The following is a 27,408-nucleotide window of genomic DNA, read 5'->3' as shown; positions in this document are numbered from 1 at the left end:
GAATCAAGGTTACCTTTGGCTGTACACAACGAGTTTAATGCCACCGTGAGCTCCCTTAGACTCTGTTTCTAAAACCAAAACAAATGGGCAAAACCCAAATGAGCAAGAAGGCCAACAACAATTAATGACTTAAAAAGCGTCCTTGGACTTAGATCTCATGGCAAAGCCACATTGCTGCCAAATTTCCCAGTGACATAACTACATTGTGGAGGTAGGAGGTAGATGGAAAGGTAGCGGGGAGGGAGAAGCGATTGTAGTGTGTGTTCAGGCGAGGAGATAAGATACCACAGTGAACCTTTACGAGGGAGGGAGAAGTCACTGGCTGCCTGTATCTAGAATTCCTGGCCTACAGCAAAGGGACCTGAAGGGGGTGTGCCCAGGGCCCCTCTCTTACAGCAAAGGGATGTGAAGGGGGTGTGCCCAGGGCCCTCCCCTACAGCAAAGGGACCTGAAGGGGGTGTGCCCAGGGCCCCTCTCTTACAGCAAAGGGATGTGAAGGGGGTGTGCCCAGGGCCCCTCTCTTACAGCAAAGGGACCTGAAGGGGGTGTGCCCAGGGCCCTCCCCTACAGCAAAGGGACCTGAAGGGGGTGTGCCCAGAAAGTCAATGGCAGGCCTGCCTCGGCAGCCACTCACCTGGGGATGCTTCCAGCAAGTGAACATTGTGATGTTAGATTACGTCCTAGCATAGCCTTTCCATAGGAAACAAGGGCTAGGTCTGTAACTCAGTTGGAGGAGTGCTTACCTAGTACAGTCTAAATTCTGGATTGGTAAACTTGTTTTAGTGGTGCATACCTGCAATCCCAGCACTCAAGAGGTAGAGGTAAAAAAAAAAAAAAAATGGAAGTTCAAGGTCATCCTCAGCTATATCCAAGTTCAAGACCAGCCTAATGATATATGAGGTGAAACTCTGTCTCAAAGCAAGCAAGAGGTAGATAAAGAAGCGCACACATGTCTAATGCTCAGTTAAGCTGGTTGCAAGGCTGCAGTGTGACTCCAAATGCCACCCTATAGATGCATACTTCAGAGGACCTGGGCTCAGAGCTGAAAGACTGAAGGAGAAGATAAGGCCTCTGCAACTTGTAGAACCCTCCGGGATGTGGATTCCCCCTGCACTGCATCCTGGGGGGTTTAATCTGGATATTTATAGAAAGCTCTCCTTACAGCAAGTCTCCCACAGAACAGAATTTTCTAATATATTCCTTGGTGTCGACAATTATGGGGTTATAGGGTTATTCTTGGGAATGAGTACTAAAGATTTGCAAAGAGGGAAATAGGATTAGATGGTCAAGTACATTTTAGGACAGTGTGTAATTCTACCCTCTCCGGTGAGTCACGATTTATGGCTACACACTAAGCGCCCGGAGAACGTCTGTGGTCGCACGCATTTCTGCTCAGCTGAGTGTGTCCCATGCCTACCGCCCACTTCTCTTTTGCCAAGTGTCACACAGTAGCAGGCAAAGACTTAGGAACGTCACTCTACTGAAAAGCCACATTGTGTAAGAGCAAAGAGCTTCTCCAGCCAGCCAAGGTGGAACCCTGCGTGGCTGCCTCACGACCGACCACTCGTGTTTGCCATCAGTTTGTAACTTCCGGTTCTCCCCTGACGTTTTGGGGAGCATTTTAGCTTCGTCCCTCCCTACACTATATGTGACTGGTCCTGTCAGGATCTGGGAACCTATGTTGACTTCTGTTTGCCAAAAGCAATAAAAGATTGAGCAGTGATCACTCGGGGGGCAACCACAAAAAAAAAAAAGGGCCCAGGGAATTGGCACCGTAAGATCTAGATATTAGTCTTTGGTGGCCTCGCTGCGGTAATTAAAACCTAATGATAATGCAAATGCTAATGAGATTAGCATTGCAACTGCACTTAACGTGGTTTGTGCACATTATCGCTGGCCTGTCGCCTCTGCCCAAGTGTCTTAGTTAACAGCAGCCTTCCTTTAGGACGCTAGGCACCATGTGGGCTGATTTTTTTTTTTTTCTAGGTTGTGCTTAGTAATGGCCACTGCCAGGGAACCATTGCACACAGCTCTGTTGTTGACTTTTGTTAACTTCTGAATGACTATCACAAGTACAGCCGGCTAGTCCCCTAGCCAGGACAAACATGACAACTGGAGATGTAATCATAGCATGGCTGCCAGTGAGAGCCTATAGAGCGTTAATATGCAAATGGTTGTGATGAATATGCAAATTGCCCTGGCGGACCACCTACTCTGAGGACTCCGGACAATGAAGTGTGAGTCCCCTCTGTCTGGCTGACCAGGATGTTCCTACATTTTTCACTGGGGCCCATCATGATTGTCACAGCACACTAGGAGATTGCTGCTTTATGCCACGAGTCTTCTGCCATTCAACGCGGCATGCTGTGTCATGTAGCTGCCCGTGGTGGCAACCATTGTGGCTTCTTTTAGTGACAGGTGGCACGCAGGAGCATTTCTAGTCACTTTTTTTCTTGCAGTCAATCCCCCCTCTGCATTTCCACCACCACCACCGCCTGTCCTTGCTCGCCCGAATCCAATCCCCAGTCTGTGCCTCACTCTGTGTGGGAATACGTTACATTGGTAGAACCTGGATGTCGGATCACTCATGTAGTTGTTAGTGCAGTTTTTCATGAAGATGTTATATCAGTCTTGGAAAGCATGACATTATTGGCAGTATCTTTTCTGGGGTGAATGTGGGAAGGGATCGCAGAGTGGGCTCATTAGGTGAGTAGCAAAGGGGGAAAAAAAAAACCCATCTCATAATGGCTTGTGTAATGGAACCATTTAATAAAAATAGGTACAAAATGCTGGTGTAATTAGACGAAGAGGTCACAGAAATCATCAATTTAGATGGAGGTGATATGAGAAACAGGACTTAAAACTTCCAGGAAACTCTCTCCTCAAGACAATTTGAACCACAAAAAGTGGTTTGCATTTCCAGCTTAATAGCCCCAGTGCCACCTGCAGCACGGGCAGAGACCTTTCTGAGCATCCCTGCCTGGAAGTGCCCACGGTGGCTCCTGCCGGTTGCTGTGAGAGAATCAGGGTAGCCAGTGCCCCCACACCCACCCGTCTCCTTCTGCCTCACTGCGGTTCCTCTGCAGTATTGTCCTGGCCAACTTCAAAGTCCTACTGAGCAACTTTCCCATCGCTAAAGAAATAAAGGAACGGCATCAGCAGGGCTTCCTCAGACATGGCCTCTAAGATGAGGCCTTTGCTTTGTGATGTGTCCTCCTATCTCTCTCTGACTGTGAAACTTAAGATAACTGGGAAAGCTGTTTCCATGTGGAGATCCCGAGCTCCCTGATGCCACTTTTGGCGCTGGGTCTTTCTGTCTGAGATGGGGCTTGTGTGTTCTGTACTGGCGGACAGGTCCGTGTATTGCGGTTTAATAAGGATCTGGATAAACAAATAGGCCCAACAGATGTTTATTCAGGGAGAAATAACTCACAACATAGGCAGGTGAACGCCAGCAGGTTCCTGCTCCCATGGATGCCTCTGGAAGTCCCCCTGTCCCGTGTGGCTTGCAAGAGAACATCCCCTGCTCCTCCTCAGACCTAGTTCCATAGGTCACTTCCGCCCCTGGCTCCACCCCCCAATGGGTGTGGTCAGTGCCACAGAAGGAGACCAAGTGAATATCCCAAGCTTCAATACTGTTTAAACCTGACTTTGATGATGTCATTCATTAGCAATTGAAGATGAAATTAATAAAATACCCACCTTAAAGCAACAGATAAGTAACATGCAGTATGTGTCTCCACTTGTCACTTCAAACGTACCTAGACACATATTCAAGAATAATAGGCTTATGATACTGCAAACTAGTTTTCAACTCCGTAAGCAATGTTGAGCTCGCTGAGCCCCATGGACCCGACATGCCTGTATCTTCCAATAGCACCCGCAGAAGACCCCTGTCTTCAATCCCACTCACCCCTTACGCCCTTCGCCAGCCCAGGTTGACCCTATGGCATGACAGACTTCCTTCTGTTGGGAACTGGAACAGGTACTCTCTTCCATGGCAGCTGACCCCTGGTCCATGACTCTCACTGTGCCTAAAAGACAGTCAAATCAACACTATGAAATAACCATCCATTCACAGTAAAAGTTATACATGCACGTACATATATTTGAATTAAGGCTGAAGGAGGATTTTTTTTCCTCCCTTTTTGCTAAAGAAAATATAATTGAGATTTGGATACACATTAATTAATAATTAATTATGTGAGCTGTAGAGACACAGCCCGACTGGGTTTCAGGCAGTTTTCATTAGCCACAGGGAAATGGTCAAAGCAGGTATGAAATTCACGCACCTAAAATACAGGTTCCTCCCCGGGATGAGAGCCTGGAAGTATTCATCGTGTTGGTCATCTACCATGTTCTCGTCCTGTTATTTCCCATAGATAATACAGGGGTAACCGTGAGGCAGGACTGTTAAAGAGGCGACACGGAAGGATTTTCCTAAATCCTTTTTGTGCTAGGAAAGTAAAATGCAGAGAACATTTGCGTGTGACCTGATGTTTTTGTGTAGAAAACGAGAGAAGTAATGAACCCATATAGACATACTTACGTGTCTCCACCTCAGAGTGGGTTGCTGTGAGGAAGAGAAGCTGTACTGTCCATACTTCAGTAAGGGTGGGGGCGGGCTGATGTGGGACAAGGAAGTAGCATGAAGAGAAAAATCAGGGAACATTAGAGGAACGTTGGCTCTGACAACCCTCTGCCAGCATCATACTTACATAGTCCCAGTGTGTTATTTGCTTGTATTGTTATAGTATGCACAAATCCATCTTAAGGCCCTCCCTAAAACTTAGTGCCTCTGCAACTGAGCAGAATTTTAGAATATTTTAACATTATTCTCGATAATGAACATATTTGTGTTGTGGAACATGACGTTTCAATGACAGCCACTTCAACTTCTTATCGTCATGGCTTCATGGTGAGATGGCCAAACTCTTCCCTTTTTGTCAAATTGAAAATAGGTGATGCTCTTGTTAGCATCCCGTGGCATGCCACGGAATAACAGAGCTTATTCTCCTCAATAGTCATGCTCTATCCAAGTCCTTGGATTCGGGTCATACTTCCAGGCAGACTTGGGAGGGGCTTGAACTGCCACCTCCCATCTGACCTCTGACTTGGGGACAAACAGTCTGGGAAGACACAGCCAGGTCTCCTCTTGTGTGTCTGAATTGCCAGAAAGAATGGAATATTTCTGTCCCTTGAGTCATAGGCCACCCCAGACTTGCCAGCTCTGTCCCCTGTGGTCTCTTGGGCCAGACAACAGCAAGCTCTTTTCTCACAGCCCAGAGTCTCCTGTCCTGCAAACTTCGGCCCTTCTGTTGGGTCTTAGTAAGCTGGGAGTCTAAATATGGCACATGGCAGTTTGATGGAAATCATTTCCAGTAAAACAGGATGTTTCCTCAGCAGTTTTCAAGCTGGCGCTGACTCAAGCATCCTTGGGGGAGCCCACTTAACTGGTCATTAGGGAGACAGCAATGAGGCATGGAGGAATTCTGTAACAAGACACGTATCCTGTGCAGGCCCCCGGGACTCTGACCCCGGCTCCTTGGGCTGAGGGGTTTGGCCGAGGCTGCTCTACAAAGGGTCCTTCTGTGTTCAGCCTATGGTTCCTGGGGATGGGGAGGGGAAGGGGGCTAGAATAAGCTCTGAGTGGGGACAGCTGGGAAGGTGACATGCCACCCACAGACCTTTGATGTCAAATGTGACAGAGGCCAAACACTGCATTCTCAGAGCTGGAGAAGTGAATTGGAAGGAAAGATGAACGCTTGGTCTCAGATGTCTAGTGTATGTATAAAGTGGCTAAACCGTCCTCAAGGCAATTCATATTGTCTTTGCAAATAATGAATCATTTACTTGATTTGGATATAATTAAAAGTTTTGGCTCAATTGTAAAGGAACTGTTTACATCTGTGCCTATGGTGGTATAAGTGCTATGAAAATATACTGATATTCTATGTGCTCAAACCAAACGATGTGTAGCATTGACCTCTGTCTACGAGTTTTATGGAATTTTGAGTAATCCGAACACCTCAGAGTGTTGGCAATGGCTTCGGATGTTGTTGTTTGGATCTGAGTTGACTTCTACAGTCTCATGTTTTGAACACAAGTTACGCAGCAGCTGGTGGCATCCACCTGAAAGCCTGTGACACCTTTAGGTGGTGGTATTTGGCTGACAGAAGTAGGGTTGGTCAGTACCCTTCCATCTCCTTCCTCATCCTCTCTCAAGTGAGTAGACTCTTTCAGGCACGGTTGTCAGCAGAAACTAAGCTACTTTGCAGCCTTTCCCGCAATGGTGGACTAAAGCCCTCTGAAACACACAGCTAGGATAATTCTCTTCTCCAGTACATTATTTCTGTTAGGATTCATGGTCATTATGATTCCATAGTAACCGACACAGGAAATCAGTATGAGAAGTGGGATTCATGTTGTAACTGATTTTGGCCATTTGAGTTTTAGTGAGTGGTGAATGTGGAAGTTTGGAGATGTGGGTTAGAGAACCCCCAGAATTCCACAAGTAGAGCTTGGTGGATGCTTCTCCCAGAATGCCAAAGCAGGTGTGGACACCAGAGACTGTGGTTGTGATGTTTCAGATGGAGACAAGGACTCTATTGAGGGTTATACTAGAGGCCATTTGTGTTATGTTCTGACAACAGATCTGTCTCCATTCAACCTCTGTGTGGATAATTTAAATGAGGCCAAATTCAGAAGCAATAGACTACTGTAGCAGAGGAGAATTCAAGACATTGTAGTGTTCATGTGGTTGTTGTGTAGTGTTCACATGGTGGTATGATCACTTGGGACTGATTTTTGTCAGGTTTACAGTGTGAACTAGTAGCAAAATCCAGAGCCAGAGGACTTGGGAAACCATGTTATTTGGCCAGGAATGGAGTACTTTTAAAGTTGTGGGGAAAGCAAGTGCTGATAAATTAGCCACAGATGCTAAAGAGGCCAGCATCATTAATAAGTCCTTCACTTTGCTGAGTGGTACTTCTAGGGTAAGATGCTCACCCTCAAGAAGCCCAAGGTGTAAAACTTAAAACTCATTTGAAAACTTTTCCTTTAAAATGAGTTTGTTTCCAAAGATTCCTGGGAAGTAAGTGTGTGTGTGTGTGTGTGTGTGTGTGTGTGTGTGTGAGAGAGAGAGAGAGAGAGAGAGAAACAGAGACAGAGAGAGACAGACAGACAGAGAGAGACAGACAGAGAGAGAGACAGAGGAGACTGATTGATTGACTGACTGATTGATTGAGACTGGTGTATTCAGAGGCTGCTGTAGTCTTGGTCCAAGGGAATGTTGATCCTGCTCATCCTAGTAGTAGAACTTGGTATCATCCATGTGGTGCTGTTTTGTGCCAAATGTCAGAATAATGAATCTCTGCCATTTGCCTGCATGAAGAGCCCATGAGTCAAGGCAGTATATACCAGGGCTGACTTTCCTGTGATATTCCTTTGAGAGGTGGTTGTGTGAAACTCTGGAGATGAAATCTAGGCTACAGTTGAGACCCCAGAATGTTCCGGAGGCTAAGCAAACAGGACTAATGCCTTAGAGACTTGCAGGCAGTGAGTGGAGATGGCCCAGAAGGGCTTGTGCACTCCAGGTGCCAGGGACAGAGGGGCAGACTCCCCAAGTCTGTTGGAATTCATATCCTGCCATCAGTACCCCAGATATTGAGGATTTAATCTTTACCTTGTGAAGATTCAGTCCTGCGCAGACTTCCCAGGCTTCCCTTGCTATTGTCCTGTGAGGTCTGTAATCAGAGAATGTTTATTCTGTAACTTTTGGGGGGCTCACAATTAAGACTTTGTCTTGAGTCTCAGAGGAGACTTTGGGCTTTGGACTTTGGAACTCGTTGTAACAGTTATGACTTTGAGAGCTGTTGAAGCTTGACCAAATGCGCGTTTTAGAGGATGAGATGGCCACGAGCCTTTGGCAGCAGGGTTTTAATGTTACAGCTTGACCTGACTAGATAGACATGTGTGCAGAAGGTTGTGTTTTGAATGCTTATTCCCCAGCTGGGGAGGCTTGGAGACCCATAGGATGGATTTTGCCTAGTGGAAATGGGTCACTAGTTGTGGGTATTTGAAGGTTAAGGTAGAACTGTGGTATCTGCCGTGTTTCCTATTTCCTTGTGAGCGCCTGTGTGAGCAGCCTCTGTCTGCTATCCCCATGGCCCTGGACTGGGTACTCACTGCATCATGCCTTCTCTGCCCCGATGCACTGAAGCCCTCTGAATCTGTGATCCACAACATTTTCCCCACCGCAATTCCTGTAAGGTATTACCATCAGAGACACAAAAGTGACTGATGTTTTATTGGCATCCAGTCTTCATATAAATCCCCAAATTCGGAAAGTATCACAATTAATCAAATTCCCAGCCCTTCCAGCGATCATGTGTTGAAGACTCTATTTCCAGGTGCCGATGCATCTCTTTCAACATTCTGTTTTTTAGAATATCTCCCTCTGCCAGGGGACCCATTTATAATGAAGTGATATTTCAGTTGAAGTAATGGCCAGGCCGTGTGAGTCTCTTGAATGTCATGTGTCTTGCATCTACCACACATAGCACTTTTCAATATGCTAGTATTGGGTATTTAAAAAAAATATATCAGAGGTATGAAGGCAAATAAATATGCTTTAGTGTGGGTTATCTCTTATTTTAAAGATCAAGAACACGGATACTCAATGTCCAGGCTTTCAGTTTTGTTACTGGTCACGAATCTTTTTAGTCACAAAGTTTAAAAGTTTCCTTTTAGAGTCTACAGTCCTAACGTGATTGGATATCGATTGCTTGTTGGAGAAGGGACTACAGGGCAGAGAAAAGCACATTTGTAATTGCAGAGAGAAATTAGGAAGACATGTTAGGAACAGGCAAGCATCAAAGGTGTGTGGTCGACGGGTTGTCCTAGAGACAGTTTAACTTCTACCTGTCACAAGGGAGGTAAGCCCAAACTCTCACATTTTTCCTATTTAGTTTTTGGACTTCAATACTGGGGTAGTGTGTTTGTTTGAACACAAACATATTAAACTCAGAGTAACCAATAATGTGTCACTCGTCTCGTGAAGGATAGAAATCAAAACACTTCCCTTTGATGCCGTTTGATCAGTACTGCGCTCAGATTTGAGTTCTCTCTCTCTCTCTCTCTCTCTCTCTCTCTCTGTGTGTGTGTGTGTGTGTGTGTGTGAATCTCTCTTCCCCCATGTCTGTGTCTTCCCTGAGTGTCCCTACCAGAGGGCTTTGCTCACTATTTTGCTGAATACAGAAAGCATCCCATGGAAAAGAATAAGGGGTACTTCATGGAAGTCTTTAACATAGCTGTTTGTACAAGGGATTTGCAGCTGACCCAGACAACAAACACATACTGTCAAACAATAACTAAATGCTTCTTCTGTGATACGAATCACATTACTCTTGGGTTGGGGAAGACTGATGGGGGATGGCCTTCTGTATGAATATGTTTCTCTTATTGGTTGATGAATAAAACACTGATTGTCCAGTAGCCAGGCAGGGAATATGAGTGGGGTTACCAGATGAGAATTATGGGTAGAGGAAGGCAGAGAGAAGCCACCAGGGAGACGCCATGTAGTGGCCAAAAGGAGCATTGGGTAAGCCACAGCCTCATAGCAATACTAGTTTAATAGAAATGGGTTAATAATTAAGAGAGAGCTAGCCTGAGCCATCGGCCAAACAGGTTATAAATAAATAAGTCTCTGTGTGTTCATTTGGGGCAAGGCGGCTGAGCATCTATCTTCCTGATGGTGTCTTACACCACCCACGATGAGACCGTCTTTCCTAGAAGTGTGCACCCTCTACAGCTTCAAAGGGTGAACCTTCAGGGAAAGACGCTCATTTATTTCCATGGAAACCATGCCGAAGACAGTGGTGACACACGGTATTGATTATCAACTTGATATCCACAGTCACCTAGCAGCCAAGACCGAGTGAGCCCCTGGCCACAACTACAGGGGCTGATCCTGATTGGTTGATTACTTAGCTGAGGTAAACCCCATGACTAAAAGGGATGATCCTGATTGGTTACTTGAGATAGTAGAAGACCCACCGTAAAGGAGTACAGTGCGCCTCTCTGGGATCTAGCTGAGCGACATTCACCTGTCTTTGCTTCCTGACTAAGCGTACAGTGGCCACCACACTGGCTACCCTCCTGTGATGGACCTGTGACCCTTGAACTATGAGCCAAACAAACCCTTTGTGCTGTAAGACGCTTTGGCGTCACGGCAGTGGATATACTAATACAACAGCGACCTTACCTTTTGCGGTAGTAACTTTAATTTTTTTTCCATTTAATGTGTTTGGCTTGCACGTGTGCTGCAGGTGTTGCCGGTAGAGGTGTAGGACGCCGCACGGGTACACAAATTACAGACAGGTGTGAGCCCCCACGTGGCGGCTGGGAATTGAATCTGGATCCCCTGGAAGAGCGGCAGGGGCTCTTACTGCCGAGCTGTCTCTCCAGCCCCCAAATGCAGCATCTCAAGACAAAGCTGCTTACTGCATAGAGCAGACACCAGTTCCGATTATCTTAAAGGCATCGTTCTGTACACCTGGACGACTTAGTGAAAGCTTTCCTAATGCAGAATAAGAATATTTTCATTTTTTCAGTTCACGTTTTAAAACTTATGAGAAAGTACATGTTGTTATTTTTGTAAAAAAAAAAAAAATCTAATCGGTTCACTTGGCATAGGGTGAAATTTTCTCATTTTAAGTATATCTCCTTTTTAAGTAGCCAATTTCCGATTTTTTTTTTATTTTAAAAAGTTTGTTTCTGGACCGTGTTACTCAGTTAGTTGAAAACTGTGAGCTATTTAAGACAAAGGGAATCCTAGGGAAATTATGTGAGTACATACTGCCTTTAATTTTACTTTAATAGAAATTTGACAGATTAATAAATGATGGAGAGCCTGGGAAGGGGACTCAGGGTAAAATCACTTTATGCGCATGCCTGAGGATCTGAGTTCAAATTTCCATCACCAATGAAAGTATCTGTATAACATCACTTACCCCAGAGATTGAGGCCGGTGGAGATGGGAGGCTGGCTGGGGCTTGCTGGCTGCCAGCCTGATTCCATGTTCAGTGAGGGATACATTTTCAAGTGAATGAAGCAGAGTGTGACAGAGCAGGACATAAATGAGTGGTCCCTGCATTCAAGTATGCATTCATATACCTCCCACCACATGTACATCACACACACATCAGACATGTCGCACACTCATGTGCACATCACATGTCATCCACACACACATGCATACACACACGCGCACACACGAACATCACACACATCAGACATGTAGCACACATGTGTACATTACATAAATGTCATGCTCACATGCACACACACATATCACAATCAGACATGTAGCACACACATGTGTACATCACATATATGTCATGCACACAAACATGCACATGCACACATCACACACACACACACACACAAGCAGGCATGCACATCTTGGTTGGTCAGTGTATATCTACTCTCTTTTAGGCTAGATGAGGTAAGGAGTTAGGAGTTAAGAATTCTGAACGCGTGTGTTCATGTGTAGTATGTACCCCACACGCTGTGGGCTGTTCCATTGGCCTTGTCCCAGTTGTTTTATGGCCTCCATTATTGAGGTATACATGTCATTTAAAAGTAAGATATGATAAGTATAAGCAAAAGTCAATAATTAGTTTAATCTATCATTACTTGATATTAAGACGATATTTCTAATTTTAAAACTAGCAGCTATTGATTCTTCTCAGTATTATAGCAGCTGATGTTAAGATGTAAAGAATGTGATCGATAAGACATCTACCTTCCACGGGTTATGGCAGGGTGGCTGGTCCTAAGAGCGGAGTCCCCACCTTCCCGATCCCACCCGATCCTGATTCATCTGTTGTCAAACCTTACTGTGGGCTTTAACCAGGTTAGAAGTAATCAATACTAGAGCCTCTTCCTTCCTCCCATCGAGTCCTCTAATAGGGAAATGCTTCTGTATAGTTACTCACTCATTCTACATCTGATGAAGTAACCATCACACAATTACATCCAAATTACAGATAGCACGGTCCATGCAGTATTTTATTCTATGTTTGCTCTGGAGCCCCAACCCCAGAAGTACACAGACAAGTAATTTTTTTTTTTTTTTTTTTTTTTTTTTTTTTTTGGCTTTTCAAGACAGGGTTTCTCTGAATTGCTTTGGAGCCTGTCCTGGAACTAGCTCTGTAGATCAGGCTGGCCTCGAACTCACAGAGATCTACTGGACTCTGCCTCCTGGGTACTGGGATTAAAGGTGTGAGCCACCAACGCCCAGGTAAAGAGAGGACCTAGATATTCCTGGGGGGCTCCTAGGGGAGAATGGGAGGGGTTGGGGTGAATATGATCAAGATACATTGATTGCATGTTTGGAATTGTCAATGTATAAGAGATAGCATATATATATATATATATATATATATATATATATATATAAAGAAGCGTGTTTTGCTTGGCTTAGAGAGACAACTAAGAAGGCAAGGTGCTTGTTTTGTACAAATAATTTGATTCCAGAAATCATATAAGAAAGTGGAAGAAATGTCAGAAGGCAGAGACAGGAGGATTCCCACAACGCACTGGGCATTGAGCCTAGTCTCCTTGGCAAGCTTTAGGCCAATTAGAGATCTTGTCTCAAAAAAACCAGATAGACAGTACCGGAGAACAACATTGAAACTTGATCTTTAGCCTACACACACACACACACCACACACACACATACACACACACTCACACACACATACATACATACACACACATACACACACATACACACATACACACACATAGACACACACACCACACACATAGACACACACACTCACACACATACACACACATAGACACACACACCACACACACACACATACACACATGCACGCACGCACACACACATACACACACAGAGACACACACACATACACACACACTCACACACACACATACACACACACTCACAACCACACAGACACACACACTCACACACATATACACACTCACTCACATACACACACATACACTCACACACATTCACACACACATACAGACACACACACACACACACACACGGCGCATAAACTTTTATCTCAAGTACAAATTGTAATGTAAATGTAAAATGTAACCTCACTTTGCTTGTACTGGTGTTGGGTTGACTTGGCCCCCAAAGTCTTCCAGATGACTCCGAGAGATGAACGAGCGATTGAATTGTTGTAGTCATTTATAGTCAATCGCCAAATGCCTTCTCACTTCCAAACATCTGTCTTTATTTTTAAATGATGTGTCTCTGTGTATCCATGTGTGGGTATGACCACATTAGTGCATTGCTCCCGGGGGGTAAGGAGGTGTCAGGTCTCCCTGGAGCTGGACTTACAGGGATTTGTGAGCCACTCAGTATGGGTGCTGGGACCCCAAGTAAGCAGGGCATACTGTTGCCCACGGAGCCACCTCTCCAGCCCTGTCATGGGCTGTTATTGCCATCACTGTTGCTCTTACACAGACGCACAACTGTAAAGACTAATACTTGGCCAATGCTCATGACTTACGTTTTTGAGTCTTACAGGTCCCGTTAGAACAGCAACTGCTGCCACTCAGAGCTTAGAAATCCATTCACTTACGTAGATAGAGGCTCCAGGAGCACCTTGCGAAGAAGTCCCAGCTCCGGGCAAGGAGAGTTGATGGGCCGGCCGGGAGTTATTATCATGAGTAGGGAGCATGGGTAACAAGAACCCCAGGAAGATGTCATAAAACATCGAGAACTTCAAACTCCAAAAGAAAATGATAGATAAGGAGTATTTCCAGTGGCAGCTGCAAGTTTGACACTCTGGAGAGGGGGTCACCAGCGCTGTCCCGTCTCCATTCTCCGCTGGGTACGAAGAGCTTTGCTTTTCAGGATGTGTTGCCCAGGCTACATCCCAACTACCTAGGCGTCCCTTCCATACCTAGCCCACCTGAGTTGGGCGTTGAATGAGAAGCGTCGATGATCCACAGGCTCTGTGCATGTGGGGTGTGGGACCACAGGAAACCCCTGTGCTGATCAGTCAGTGTCTGAAAATCTTCCCTCATCACAGTGAGCTTTGGTTCCCGAAAGCCCACGTTAGTCACATGATTCATCAGTACAGTTATTGCTGGTCCCAGTAATTGGGAGTCAGGGATGCTCCTTGGCTGTTTATTGTACATAACTTGAAATAACAAGCTGACCACAGAGGCCACCACCGCTTTACCACTATGGGAAGCCACTATTGGAATGTCCTAGTTAAGGCAAACCCTTGGTACCGATAACTGCTGTTGGGGTCTGGTGACGGCCTTTTGTGTCAAAGGCTCTGCTCTCTTGTGTTAACCCTCAAAGGAAGGAGGACGTGCCAATTACCAGTCACCCCTTAGGGGCAGGCAAAGTTTTGGTTTAGTCTGCTATGCTAAATAAATCCATTCCAACGAAGGACCTGGCTCATCTACCCCAAAGCAACTTCACATTTTCCCTTTCACAAGAAGTGATGGGGATGTGTCAGAGTCTGTGTTAGGCAGCTGAGGTACACCCTGGTGCTAGCTCAGTGGCATGGCCACAAAGTGTTTGGAGATCTGCCACAGTCCACAAACTGCTAATGGGGGTAAAGCCATCCGCTGCCAACCCTCTGTCTGGGGCTGAACTTTTACAACCGCACTGGTGATCCGGTGCAAACGTGGCCACCGTCCCCTCCTCTGTTGGGACATTGCCCTTGAGCATAGCACAGGTAACACGAGATGATGGAGTTGCTGAGCTCACGTGCGCTCTGTGAGACGAGCTACCATCCCCCACACTGGTCAGCGGATGGATGGCTCCATGGTGTTCTTAGAAGAGGTCCATGCTTGCTCTCCCCGGTGGCTTTTTGCTTTCTTGTTGACATTTTGAGCAGACCGCTGGGTGTTCCCGACATGCTCAGTGCAATTGTATGAAAGCATCTTAAGCCTTGTTTGTGGGAAAGGCGAGGGCCTTGGCTTCAGAGCCCAAACCTCTTCGGATGATTGGGTGGAGCAAAGAACAGAAATGCTGGCCTCGTCCAGGGATTGTGGGCAAGTCCTCGGAGGTCTGGCCAGCCTGGCCCATTCCTGTTAGGGCCTGGACAGCTCCTGGGGTTTCCAGGACTCATTCCCCTGCTGAGCAGGCCTGTGCCATGTGGACAGAGTTTCCCAGAAAGTCGTGGAAGGAGAAGCCGGGGATGGGGACGTTTATTTCACGGCACAGTTTCAGCAGAGTTGGCATCACACTCCTATCTCACCTCCACCACACAAACCCTAAATGGTTTGTTCTGGCCCCTCCCCCAGTCTCAGTCTGTGGCCACAGAGAGAAGTCCTGCGGGGATATCGAACATGAAAGCCCTTGTGATACTTCAGAGATGGACAACCCAGGAACTCTTAAGTCTAGGTGTCAGGAGGTTGGGTGCAATTCCTGTCTATCTTACCGCAACTCGTGCCCATCGTGTTTGGCTCTGTCTCAGCAGCGTCTTCCGGGAATGAGATGGACACTCTGAGACACGGGGGGGATGCAGTGACACTTGTGACAGGAGCTGTGTAGAGTCACACTGTCACCTTGTAAGTTGGTTCTACCCCAGCACACTGTCCCATGGTCTCTGTGTCTCTTCACAGCAGTGGAATCCCTATCTAAGACAGAGCGAGCGGTTGGTGCAGAAGTGGGAAAATTAATATTCCTGGTGATAACACTGCTGAAAAATGGGGATTCTGTGAGGAAATATGACAAGGAGAAGATGCAGGTTTGAGGGACTCCATGCACACTGGTTTAGAAGCTGGAGGACTTAAGTTTCCTCTGCCAGAGTGTGAGTTGGGGGTTGTAAGCTAGGTGCATTATCTGTACTTTCAGTAGTGGCGTGTTTATGGAGATCTTATTAAGCTTACGTGGATCCAGGTTTGTATTATAATAAGGTTTCTCTTAATAGACATCTGTGGTTTTTGCCAAAAGGTTGATTTTATTCTTCATTGTTTCAAGGATCATCTTGGTGTAACACCACTCCAGAAGAATGATGTCCTTCTCAACATCTTTTAAATCTGGGGATTTAGCTTCTTAAACTGAATGCCAGAATTCAATCACTCTTGTGCTACATGTAAAGAACCTGTGCTAAGTGATGTAAGAGACACGGGAATTATGCCCGTGTGTGGAACTTAGTGATAGGTACCACTAGAGGACACTGCTTAGGGAAAGCAATGGATTTCCGCTCCGGACATGCTGAGCCCATGGCATGCTTTACACTGAAACCTAGGTTCTGAAGGTGCCACATTGGAAGATGCCTAATCCACACACGAGAGCCGCTTCTGCAGTGGTATCTATCACCAAGGATGGAACTGCCCTGTGCTGCCGCATTCTCTGTTGAAGTGCACGTTGCCGACACCCGTCTGGGACCAAATCCAGCCTCATTCTATTGCTGTACCAGCTGCTCACGCTGGACACTTGCAGATGTCACATGGCCACAGAGGAAGTATCCTGCAGGCTTTGTGATCTAGGACACCTTTCTTATATCAGGAGCTCTGTATTGGGGAAGTTGGGGGGGGACCCATGCTTTCAGATGTGATCAGAGAAACAGTTCAGGGATAATGGTGTCTAATGGCAGTGGCTGGCATGAAACTGAGACCCTGATTTCAAGTAACTTTGGGGGAGCTTTGGATGAGTTAATGCTCCCGGCTGGCACTGCACTGGGGACCTCTGCTGGGGTCAAATGTGGGTTCCCATCTCTGTCTGCCCTTCTTGCTACTTGCAGAAGTTCTGGGAAGATCTTAGCATTTTGGATCCTCTTGTTGTGTGGCTTTATTTATTTATTTATTTATTTATTTATTTATTTAGTAAGAGAACTCAATTTAGTTGCAGGCATTTTTTTTTTAACCCTGAAATTTCTCTTTTAACTTAAAAAAGACTTAATTGCAGCTAAATATTGAAGCAAGCAAAGCCAGGAACTTGTCACGTGAGTGTGAGGTGGCCGATTTCAAGTGCGACTCCCACTTGTAGATTGGAATGCTCTTGATTCAAGGAGTTCCTTTTTCGAGTCACGAGGCTATGATGACAGGGCGTGCCTTACCTAGGGTTACTGTTTCTGTGACAAAAGCCATGACCAGAAGCAAGCTGTGGGGGAAAGGGTTTATTTCAGCTTACACTTCTGCATCACGGTCCTTCACTGGAGGACGTCAGCTTTGCGTTCTGAAATGAAGGGGAAAACAAGCCCAGATACTGTGTCATAGTGACAAAAATCCAACAACCAAAATGAGCAGCTTGGCAGGTGCTGGGCCTTCATCAGTAGGTTTAGTGGCCCTGCAAAGAGGGGTACCTAAGGATAGAGAAAAGAAGACAAGGATCCTCATGACGTATGTACTCTTACCCTCCACCATGGTGTACCAAAATGCTTGATGCGTAGCATCATCTCATTTCCTTGGTAAAAGAGTTTGGCAAACATCTGGGTAATGCTCTTACTGTTTAGGGATCTGCTAATTCCTGTTCCCTGAGAACAACGGTCATGGCAGATTGAGTCTCGGGTCCTGCAAACTTAGCTTGTCACCCAGAATCATTGATCTGTGTGACCACAAGCTCCCTATAAGAGGTTTCATGGCTGAGATAGCCTTTCACAGTTCTTCAGGAGCCTCTAAGTGACCCTCTGAGTCAACTGAATTTAGTAATCTGATAGGTCTGTATTTTATGTGGGTGAAATGTTGGTGGCAGAGCTGATCTCTCAGGACTGTGGGCTATGATGAGTTGGTGCTAGCACATTCTCATGGGATAAATTCCAAGTTGGGACACTCCATTGTCACCACAAATAATGCCTTGGACTGCTATTGTCTTCATGTGGTTTTTAGAGTCTCCTTCTCTATGATCTCATAAAAGCAGAGATAAGGAAGACGGATTGGATGTTCTAAGCTTTTGCTGGAAGTTAGGAATGGCCACAGGACTTTGTCCCTTGATGCAACTGTACTTTAGAGAATGCATTTGTAAAATTTCAGTTGGGTTATCTACTTGTCAATCAGCAACCGTGCCTATTACTCTCTAGCCTCAAATAATGACAACAGTGCATTGATGGTGGTGATGGGGGTGATGGTGCTGATGGGGGTGATGATGTTGATGGTGCTGATGGTGCTGATGATGTTGATGATGGTGATGATGATGTTGATGATGGTGCTGATGATGATGGTGTAGATGTTAATGATATTGATGATGATGTTGATGGTACAGATGGTGCAGATGGTGCAGATGGTGGGAAGTTGATGATGGTAATGATGGTGACTAACCTGAAATTTTTGGTCATCCTGCCTCCTTAATGCTGAGATTGCAGGTGTGTGCGAGTATACCCGCCAATCAGAGCCTTTTAAAACACAGCATTAGGAACTAGAAAGAAAATAGTACCAAATTTAACATTGCCTACCAAGTCTGGTTGTTTCAAGGTCTCCGGTGAGGATGCAGTTGATGCCTACAGTAGGTTGTACATCCCTTAGGAACCTTAAGAATCAGGGCATTAATGTTCCTGGTTGGGCTTCAGCTAGTTGTTGGGTTGGTTAGCTGATGGCAGACTCAGTTGGTTTCTCTTGGAAAACTCCAGTGTGCCTGTAAAGCTTACTTAGGGCTCAGTAGAAACCTGGACTGTTTAAAAAAATAAACTTCTAGAGGTCTTTTGATCACCATCAAAGCTACTAGGAATGATTGAGACTTGCATCTTTGGGAGGTTTTTCAGAATAAAAGACGCCCCCTCCAATACCAGAACTACTGAGCGTAGAGAGGAGTGTAACTTCCAAGGGTTCTTACACAGCGTCTTAGTCACTTGCTCATAGAAACTCCACAGCATGTTGCCCAAGTCAGGTGAAACAAGCATGTTGGTGGTTACAGCAATGATCACAAGTCTTCCTTAACACATTCACAGGTTCTCTTGTTCTCCACACTCAGTAGTTTGGTTAGTGATCATGGCAAAGAGATGATGCGTGGTGCTCTAGGAGGACGTAAATAGGTCATCAAGTATTGTTTGAATGTGCAATGTCCCCTACAGGCTCAAGACTTGGACCCTTTAGAAGGTGATTCGTGGCTTGTGTTATAGTCTGGCCCCTCTTCCCACTCCCTCTGCTTCCAGAAACTGAGGATACAGTGTGGCCCTGCCAGCCTCTTTAGCCAGTATGCTCTCTGTCTCCTGCCATGCCTTCCCCACCAGGATAGAATCATCTATTTGGGTTGTGGCCGCAACAAACTCTTACATAGCTTCTTGTCAAGAGTCTGGTTGTAGCAAAACAAAACTAATCTCTACACCTCAATGACTGTGATATTTGATTTTCAAATTTACTGTTAATATTGGTTGTCAACTTGACATGGTGGAATCACCTAGGAGTCAGGCCTGCAGTCACACCTGTGAGAGAGTGAGGGGGTCACACCTGTGAGGGAGGGAGTCACACCTGTGAGGGAGGGAGTCACACCTGTGAGGGAGTCACACCTGTGACAGAGTCATTCACACCTGTGAGAGAGGGAGTCACACCTGTGAGGGAGGGAGTCACACCTGTGAGGGAGTCACACCTGTGAGGGAGTCACACCTGTGACAGAGTCATTCACACCTGTGAGAGAGGGAGTCACACCTGTGAGGGAGGGAGTCACACCTGTGAGGGAGGGAGTCACACCTGTGAGGGAGGGAGTCACACCTGTGAGGGTGTCAGTCACACCTGTGAGGGAGTCACACCTGTGAGGGAGTCAGTCACACCTGTGACAGAGTCATTCACACCTGTGAGGGAGGGAGTCACACCTGTGAGGGTGTCAGTCACACCTGTGAGGGAGTCACACCTGTGAGGGAGTCACACCTGTGAGGGAGTCATTCACACCTGTGAGGGAGGGAGTCACACCTGTGAGGGAGGGAGTCACACCTGTAAGGGAAGATCTTTGTTAGGTTAAGTGAGGTAGGAAGACTTACTCTAAAGAAAGATGGGTTTACCACCAGCTGTGGCCCTGGACAGTATAAAAAGGGGCTCTCGTCACCCTCATGTCCTGACTGTGGGCATCATGTGACCTCAAGCTTCCGTAGCCCTGACTTCCCTGCTAAGATGGAGTAACTGCACCCTTGAACTGTGAGCTGAAAGAAACTTTTCCAGGTGGCTTCTACCAGGGATTTTATAACAGAGGCAGAACGAGTGATGAGTCCATCCATGAACACAGGCAAACTTTGTGAACAGAGACAGCAAAGCCAAGTTTGGGTGTGCTCCATGGTTCATTGCATTGCTGCTGGTGATTAGCAGAAATTAGGCAAGGTCGATATATTGAACAATAGGATGTTAGTGGTGGGTCCAATAATCCAGCCTTCATTTCCTTGGAAAGGAAGGATTGATTTCAGAGGCATTTCCTCCTTCTATCCCTGGTGCTCCGTAACATTAGATGTCTGCTGGTGAAGTGTGTAAAGTGCCCTGGGCAGCATGAGTCAACCTTGGACTCAAGGTTGTGTAGCCGTAACCAAGTGGTGTACCTTGATCATGTGCGTGAAGGTGGCGAGCGTGGAACAGATGTAAAGTTTGATGGGTTTGTTCAGAGGGGAAAAAACAATTTAAAAAGGTTGAGAGAGAGAGAGAGAGAGAGAGAGCCTCCTGTGAAGCTCTCTCTCTGTGTGTGTGTGTATGTGTGTGTGTGAGAGAGAGAGAGAGAGAGAGAGAGAGAGAGAGAGAGAGAGAGACTTCCTAGGCAGAAACAGCATTATCCATGCTCCTTAGAGCCCTCCCTGGGGCCTGATGGTGAGTGGAGTCTAGATGGTATCCAACCAGATACTGCCCTAGCCTTTTGACATTTCCTTCCTGTTTACCCTTTCATAGTATTCACAAAGCCAAGTATTTGTGAAACTATACTCTGTTAAGAGGCGGTGTTTGCTGACACTTGCTTAATGTCATAGGGATTTAGAAGGAAAGTGAATTATTCTGCATGAATTCCAAAGGCTGTTGCATGACAAAGATGTAAAAATGCACGAGAACTGACATTAGTTAGGATTAACCCTCTATCATGTGTTTATTGGACTTTACGTTAGTGAGGATTAACTGTCTATCATTTGTTTGACTGTATGTTAGTGAGGATTAACTGTCTATCATGCATGCATGTGTTTGTGAAGAGCAGGAAGCCATTCTTCAGTGAAGGGGCAGATGAGAGATGTGTCTTTCTTTCCCTACACTTTGGTACCACAAACTGTATCTGCAACAGGAAGGAGGTAAGGCAAGCTTGCTCTTCTCAGAGAGCTCTTTGCTAGGCCAGTGCTTCACAATCTGGTTTTTGTTTTCGTTGTAGAATTTTTGTTTGTTTGTTTGTTTTACTTCTTGGGAGCTTTCCCAGACATCTTCTAAATACCAGTATTCCCCTCCATGAAATGATGTTATCACAGATACATGTGTATGGGTTTAGAGACTGTGTGTGTGTATCTATGTCATCATGCATCAGTTTAAAGACTATGTATGTATCTATGTTATTGTGAATGGATTTAGCTGTTATACGTGCATCTATGTTACGTATAGATTTAGAGACTGTAGGCAACTATAGATTTGACATAAAAGAGTTATGTTAGTCATGGCTCTCTAGAGTCAGAGAAGTATGGAATGAATCTCTCTCTATATATAAAGGGAATTTATTGGAACAACTTACAGGCCGCAGTCCAACAATGGCTAGCTGTGAATGGAAAACCCTAGAATCCGGTGGTTGCTCAGTCCCATGACACTGGGTGTCCCAGGTGGTCTTGAAGTCCTGAAGGAGCGGGTACCAACGCCAGTGAAGAAATGGGTGCGCTGGGAAGGCGAGGCGAGCAGGCGAAGGAAGAATGAACCCTTCTTCCTCCACGTCCTCTATAGGCTTCCTGCAGAAGGCGTGGCCAGAGTAAAAGTACTTTGAAGGCGGGGTTTAAATGAGTCCAGCAGACCCAATGTCTATTAGGGAAGCACTCACACAGGTAAGAGGAAGTAACCACCACAGTCATTCTGCTCCAGAAGACGGGGGTCTCTGCCCTTCAGATACTCTAACTGCAACCCAAGAGAGAGCGAGCCCGCCCACCTCTTCATTATAAGGGGTCATGCCTGCACCCGAAACCACGCCCAAAGGGTGTGGCCACCACCACAAATTCACTGGCAAGGCAAGATGCCCCTACAGAGTGTCTTCCACCTGAAGATCTGGGTTAAAGGGCTGTGTCTTCCCTCTTCAAGACCCTGACCGGGAGGTGTGCCTTCCTACCTCAGAGGTCCAGATGGAAGCGGATTCACCCACTTCAAGCCAAGCAGAGTATCTCTCACAGGCATACCTTTCATTTCTGGCTTGTAGTTCCTTCCAGACATCAAGAATGGCCATGGTGGTAGCGGTGGCGGTCGCCTTTAATCCCAGCACTGGGGAGGCAGAAGCGGGCGGATCTCTGATGCTTTCTGCTCCTCCCCTTCAGTGTTTAGACATGAGGGTTGACACACACGTGACTCACATTAAGCACCCACACACAAACAGAAACAGAGTTGACCTTGATCCACGAAGGAGGAAGGGTGAGTATGCTGGGTCAAGTTGGAGATTCACAGTAGGAATCCAGAGCTGTCAGAGACGTGCCGATGGGCCCAACACACACTCTTGTTAGCCAGGTAAAAGCAAAAAGCTGTTTCAGCACCCCCTTATAATTCTACATGAAAGTACTGTCATAGAAACATAACCAGCAGATGTGTTCAGCCAGACCCAGTCCTGCAAATGCATGAGTATCTGTGTACCGTGGACATGGACTCTATGCTCTGACATTGCAGAAAAGGTTCTACACCCAGTGTCCCGGTGCTGGCCTGCTTGCTGTGGTAAATCTCCACCCTCCCGGCACTTCGTATCAGGAGGACTTTGACTCTGCTTTTCAATGGCTAGTCTGTCCTCCACTTGGGGACTGACGAAGGGCCACGGGAACACTGAGCAAGATTTGTGAATCTTGTCTTGCAACTGTTGACAGAACTTAAGGAATTTATTAGTTGGAACCCATCAGGAAGAAGGCCTAATTGGGGGCCTTAGAAAGGAGCAGCCACAGACCTGAGTAATGAATGCACTGGGTGTGGTGTGTTCTTTGGGCAGTAATAGGAGTCGTGATATTCCCTCAACTTTACCTGGAGAGAAAGTGAATTATAACACAGAACATGATCATTAATTCCTAAAAAAAAAAAAAAAAAAAAAAAAAAAAACTTGTTTGTAGAATTTCCTGTTAGGGTTTGATTTCTAGAATTAATGTCCTCTTAGAACTAGATTTGCCTATCTGGTTTAACTCATGGGATATGGAGGACAGGAAATTAGTCATGCCCAAACCATTTGGGAATATCTAAAATAAAGAAGCCCGAATGAACAAAATATTGTGTTCTTGGAGACCAGCCAAGATGAAATATGGAAGCCCCTCTATAAAATATATTTGATACTTTCTATTTTAAAAAGTAAATTAAAAACCCTTTTGGTGGTTAAGTCGGGTGCCCAGATTTAGGCTATCATGGGGCTTCATATATGCAATCAATAGCATGATTCTGGAACATTCTCTATACTCTGGTCAAGTAGAGATCACACTAATATATTCTTACATATAACAAAGGCAGCTTCAGGCAGGCATTTAAAATCACTTACACTAGAATTTAATGGGTTTTAAACGTTGTCTCATCCTGGTTTATATCATTGTAAGCCAGCATGTCATCAATGGTGAGTTCAATGGACATGGGCCAGGGTATGCATGAGTTGGTGGCTGGCACTAGTTTTAGAAAAATCTACCATGATAAGTAGATGGTGTCTTGATGACTATCTGGTCCCATGAGGCTATGCTGTGCCTCAAGTCCTAAAAAGACCCCGAGGCCAGAAGACATGACAGTGAGCTGTCTTCGTTAGGGTTTCCGTTGCTGTGAAGAGACAACATGACTAATTGGGGTGACTCACAGTTTCAGAGGTTCAGTCCCTTACCCTGGTGGTGGGGAGCATGGCGGCACGCAGACAGACACCGTGCTGGAGCGGAGAGCGCTGCATCTCGCAGGTGACAGGAAGTTGACTGGCAGTCACTGCAGGGAGGCTTGAGCGAAAGACACCCCAGAGTCCTTCCTCACAGTGACATACTTCCTCCAAGAAGACCACACCTCCTATCAGAGCCTCTCCCAGCCATTCTGGATGATATATCCCTGAAACTTTATACCAGATGGGAGCGTGGGCCACATCTGCTTTCTCCAAGGATCTGCTTACAGGTTAAATGCAGTGTCTTGTCACGATTAGACCACAAAAGTGAGCATTACATTGTGTCTTACGCTGTAAATTTAGCGATTTGCTGTTTGTTTCCTGGTAGAAGACCTTACCCTTATTTAAGTGCCCTGAACTTAAAATTCCAATTCTTCTACCTGTTCTTCAGCTTGTGTTTCCTAAACATATTATTAAGCTATCTTTGTGTCTCCATCCGTATTTACAGCTCCTATTATTTAAACAGCAACTCTGGTACGTACCTATGCAAATCTTGATAAACACAACAGATTCCTTGTTGATAAATTTTGTAAAGCATCAAAAAAAAAAAAAATGAAATAAAAACTACTAGAGTGTAATTGTTCATACATTTTCCCCTTCCAAACAATACAAAGGTAAATATAGGATTAACCCTGTGATGGCTGCTTCCAAGGAGAGGTGTCTGATCAATTGTCACATAGACCAAGTCACACTGGTTTGAAGGGAAGTGATGACTTCATCGGGCATGCGATTAGAGACAGAGGAAAGTAGTAGAGTATGGGGGCGAGAATAAGGCACTCTATGAGAATGTGGCTCTCTCAACAAACAATAGGATGTGTATGTACGGAAAGCAGGTTGGCTTGCTGCAGGACAAAGATCATGCCAAGGGAGATGGAGGGTCTTTGGGAAGCAGACTGGCTTAGGACAAGGGAGAGTCAGAGGTCTGTGAACTCTCTTTTGAGGTGGGGTAGGATCAGAAAGATGTATAATTAGAAACATGTTCTTTTCATTTGCACTGTGACTTTGGTTAACACAGTCAAGAACTCATGAGTCCAGGTCTCAAAAGTTAGTGAACAGAATGTTCTAGAAGGAGCCAACCAACCCTTACAGATTTCCCTGGCTCAATTCAGCTGTCTTTTCAATGTTAGACATTGGGTGACTTGTCTTATCTCTTTTTTCAAGTTAATTATGAAACATATTTCCCTTTCAGACATGTTTTATGCCATACCATACCATACCATACCATACCATACTAGGTCAAGTATTAGGGTATAATGTAGTTTTTTAACCACTTAGATTTTGACCTTAAAATTATCAGCTTTGCCTGTAGAAGACTTAAAAACAGTCTTACCCTAAGAGGCATGTGACTGACTCTGCCTGTATGTAACCAGATAGAGTTTCATTGGGTGGAAGCTGAAACAAATTAAACACTTAAGCAGACCAAATATGTAGACTAAAATATGAGTCCCGTTTGCAAAAATTATGCACATTAGAATGTCTACATTGCAAACATAATTCATACAATGGAATATTGTACAGACACAAAATGGATGAGGCACTGCTGATGGTGATTTGTTGTTTATGAATTCACAAAACCATGGGACAGAAAACAACATCGAAGGGTGTGTCAGAGATGATTCCATGTGCACGGCTGTGTGTAGAGCTTCTGCAGGATAGTGCTAACAGTCAGGGACAACTACAGTTCCAGGAGGGCCTGTGGGGGCTTCTGGGAATTAGCTGTCTGCTGGCCAAGCAGTGGAGACAGGTGGGCAGAAGCCGATGGGAAGTTTGCTTGTTCTGTGAGTGGGGAGTATTTCCTCGCCCATGCCAGAGGTACGCGAGGTTTACTTCATTTTATTTGCATGAAGTGGGAGAAGTATGTGTGTAGGGCAAACACTAAGGCTTCCGTAGTAGGGTACCCTTCCAGGGAGGTGGGAGGGGTCTCAGAATGTGGAAACAAGGCTAGGCTAAAACCAGGAAGGGCCCATGCAACCCGAACAGGCCCTCTGTGGCACAGCTGCGTTTCAGACTAGAGTTATTTAAAGTAGGAAACTAGACCTTCCATTCTTACCTGTCAGTCATCAGTCACAGCCCCTCCCCTTTGGTCATCATCACAAGAGTCTTTATTCGTCTCAGTTCTTTCAAAACAGAGGCTGTGTTTGTGCACATGCGTGTGGTGTGTGTGGGGGGGGTGTGTGTATGTGTGTGTGTGGGGTGTGGTGTGGTGTGTGTGTGTGGGGGGGTATGGTGTGGTGTGTGTATGGTGTGTGTGTGGTGTGGTGTGTGGTGTGGTGTGTGCTGTGGTGTGTGTGTATGGTGTGTGTGTATGGTGTGTGTGTGTGTGTGGTGTGTGTGTGGTGTGGTGTGGGTGTGTGTATGTGGTGTGTGGTGTGGTGTGTGGTGTGGTGTGCGGTGTGTGGGGGGTGTGTGTGGTATGTGTATGGTGTGTGTGTGCTGTTGTGGTGTGGTGTGTGTGTGTGTATGGTGTGTGTGGTGTGTGTGTGGTGTGTGCTGTGTGTGTGTGGTGTGTGTGTGGTGTGGTATCGTGTGTGTGGTGTGTGTGTGGTGTGTGTGGTGTGTGAAGTGTGTGTATGGTGTGTGTGTGCTGTTGTGGTGTGGTGTGTTGTGTGTGGTGTGTGTGGTGTGTTGTGTGTGGTGTGTGTGGTGTGGTGTGGTGTGTGTGTGGTGTGTGTATGGTGTGTGTGTCTGTGTGTGTGGTGTGGTGTGGTGTGGTGTGTGTGTGTGTCTGTGTGTGTGGTGTGGTGTGGTGTGTGTGTGGTGTGGTGTGTGTGGTGTGGTGTGTGTGGTGTGGTGTGTGTGGTGTGTGTGTGTGTGGTGTGTGTGGTGTGTGTATGGTGTGTGTATGATGTGTGTGTGGTGTGTGTGTGGTGTGGTGTGGTGTGTGTGTGTGTGTGGTGTGTGTCTGTGTGTGTGGTGTGTGTGTGTGGTGTGGTGTGGTGTGTGTGTGGTGTGTGTATGGTGTGTGTATGGTGTGTGTGTGGTGTGTGTGTGATGTGTGTGTGGTGTGGTGTGTGTGGTGTGTGTGTGTGTGGTGTGTGTGGTGTGTGTATGGTGTGTGTATGGTGTGTGTGTGGTGTGTGTGTGGTGTGTGTGTGTGTGTGGTGTGGTGTGTGATGTGTGTGTGGTGTGGTGTGTGTGTGTGTGTATGTGTATTGTGTGTGTGTGTGTACGTGTTCTTGTGTATCTGTCCCTGTGTGTGGAAACCAGATGTCGTTTCTTAGCTGACCCTCTCCATCCACCGTGCCTCCTTTTGAGAGAAGGCTCTGTTTTTCCTGGAGCCCAGTGAAGCTGCCATGCTGGCTGGCCAGCGAGTCCCAGGGGGCCTTCTGTCCTCCCCAGATGAAGGGTTGCAAACTCTGGGTGTGACTTACATCTCCCTGCAAGCTCTTCCCTCACTGAGCTGTTTCTCCTGCCCACAGACATCATTTCAACAACTT

The sequence above is a fragment of the Phodopus roborovskii genome, unplaced genomic scaffold, assembly GCF_943737965.1.
Source record: "Phodopus roborovskii unplaced genomic scaffold, PHOROB, whole genome shotgun sequence".
Taxonomy (NCBI): Eukaryota; Metazoa; Chordata; class Mammalia; order Rodentia; family Cricetidae; genus Phodopus; species Phodopus roborovskii.
The sequence above is the reverse complement of the archived record's forward strand: the minus strand, read 5'-3'. Positions refer to the sequence as shown.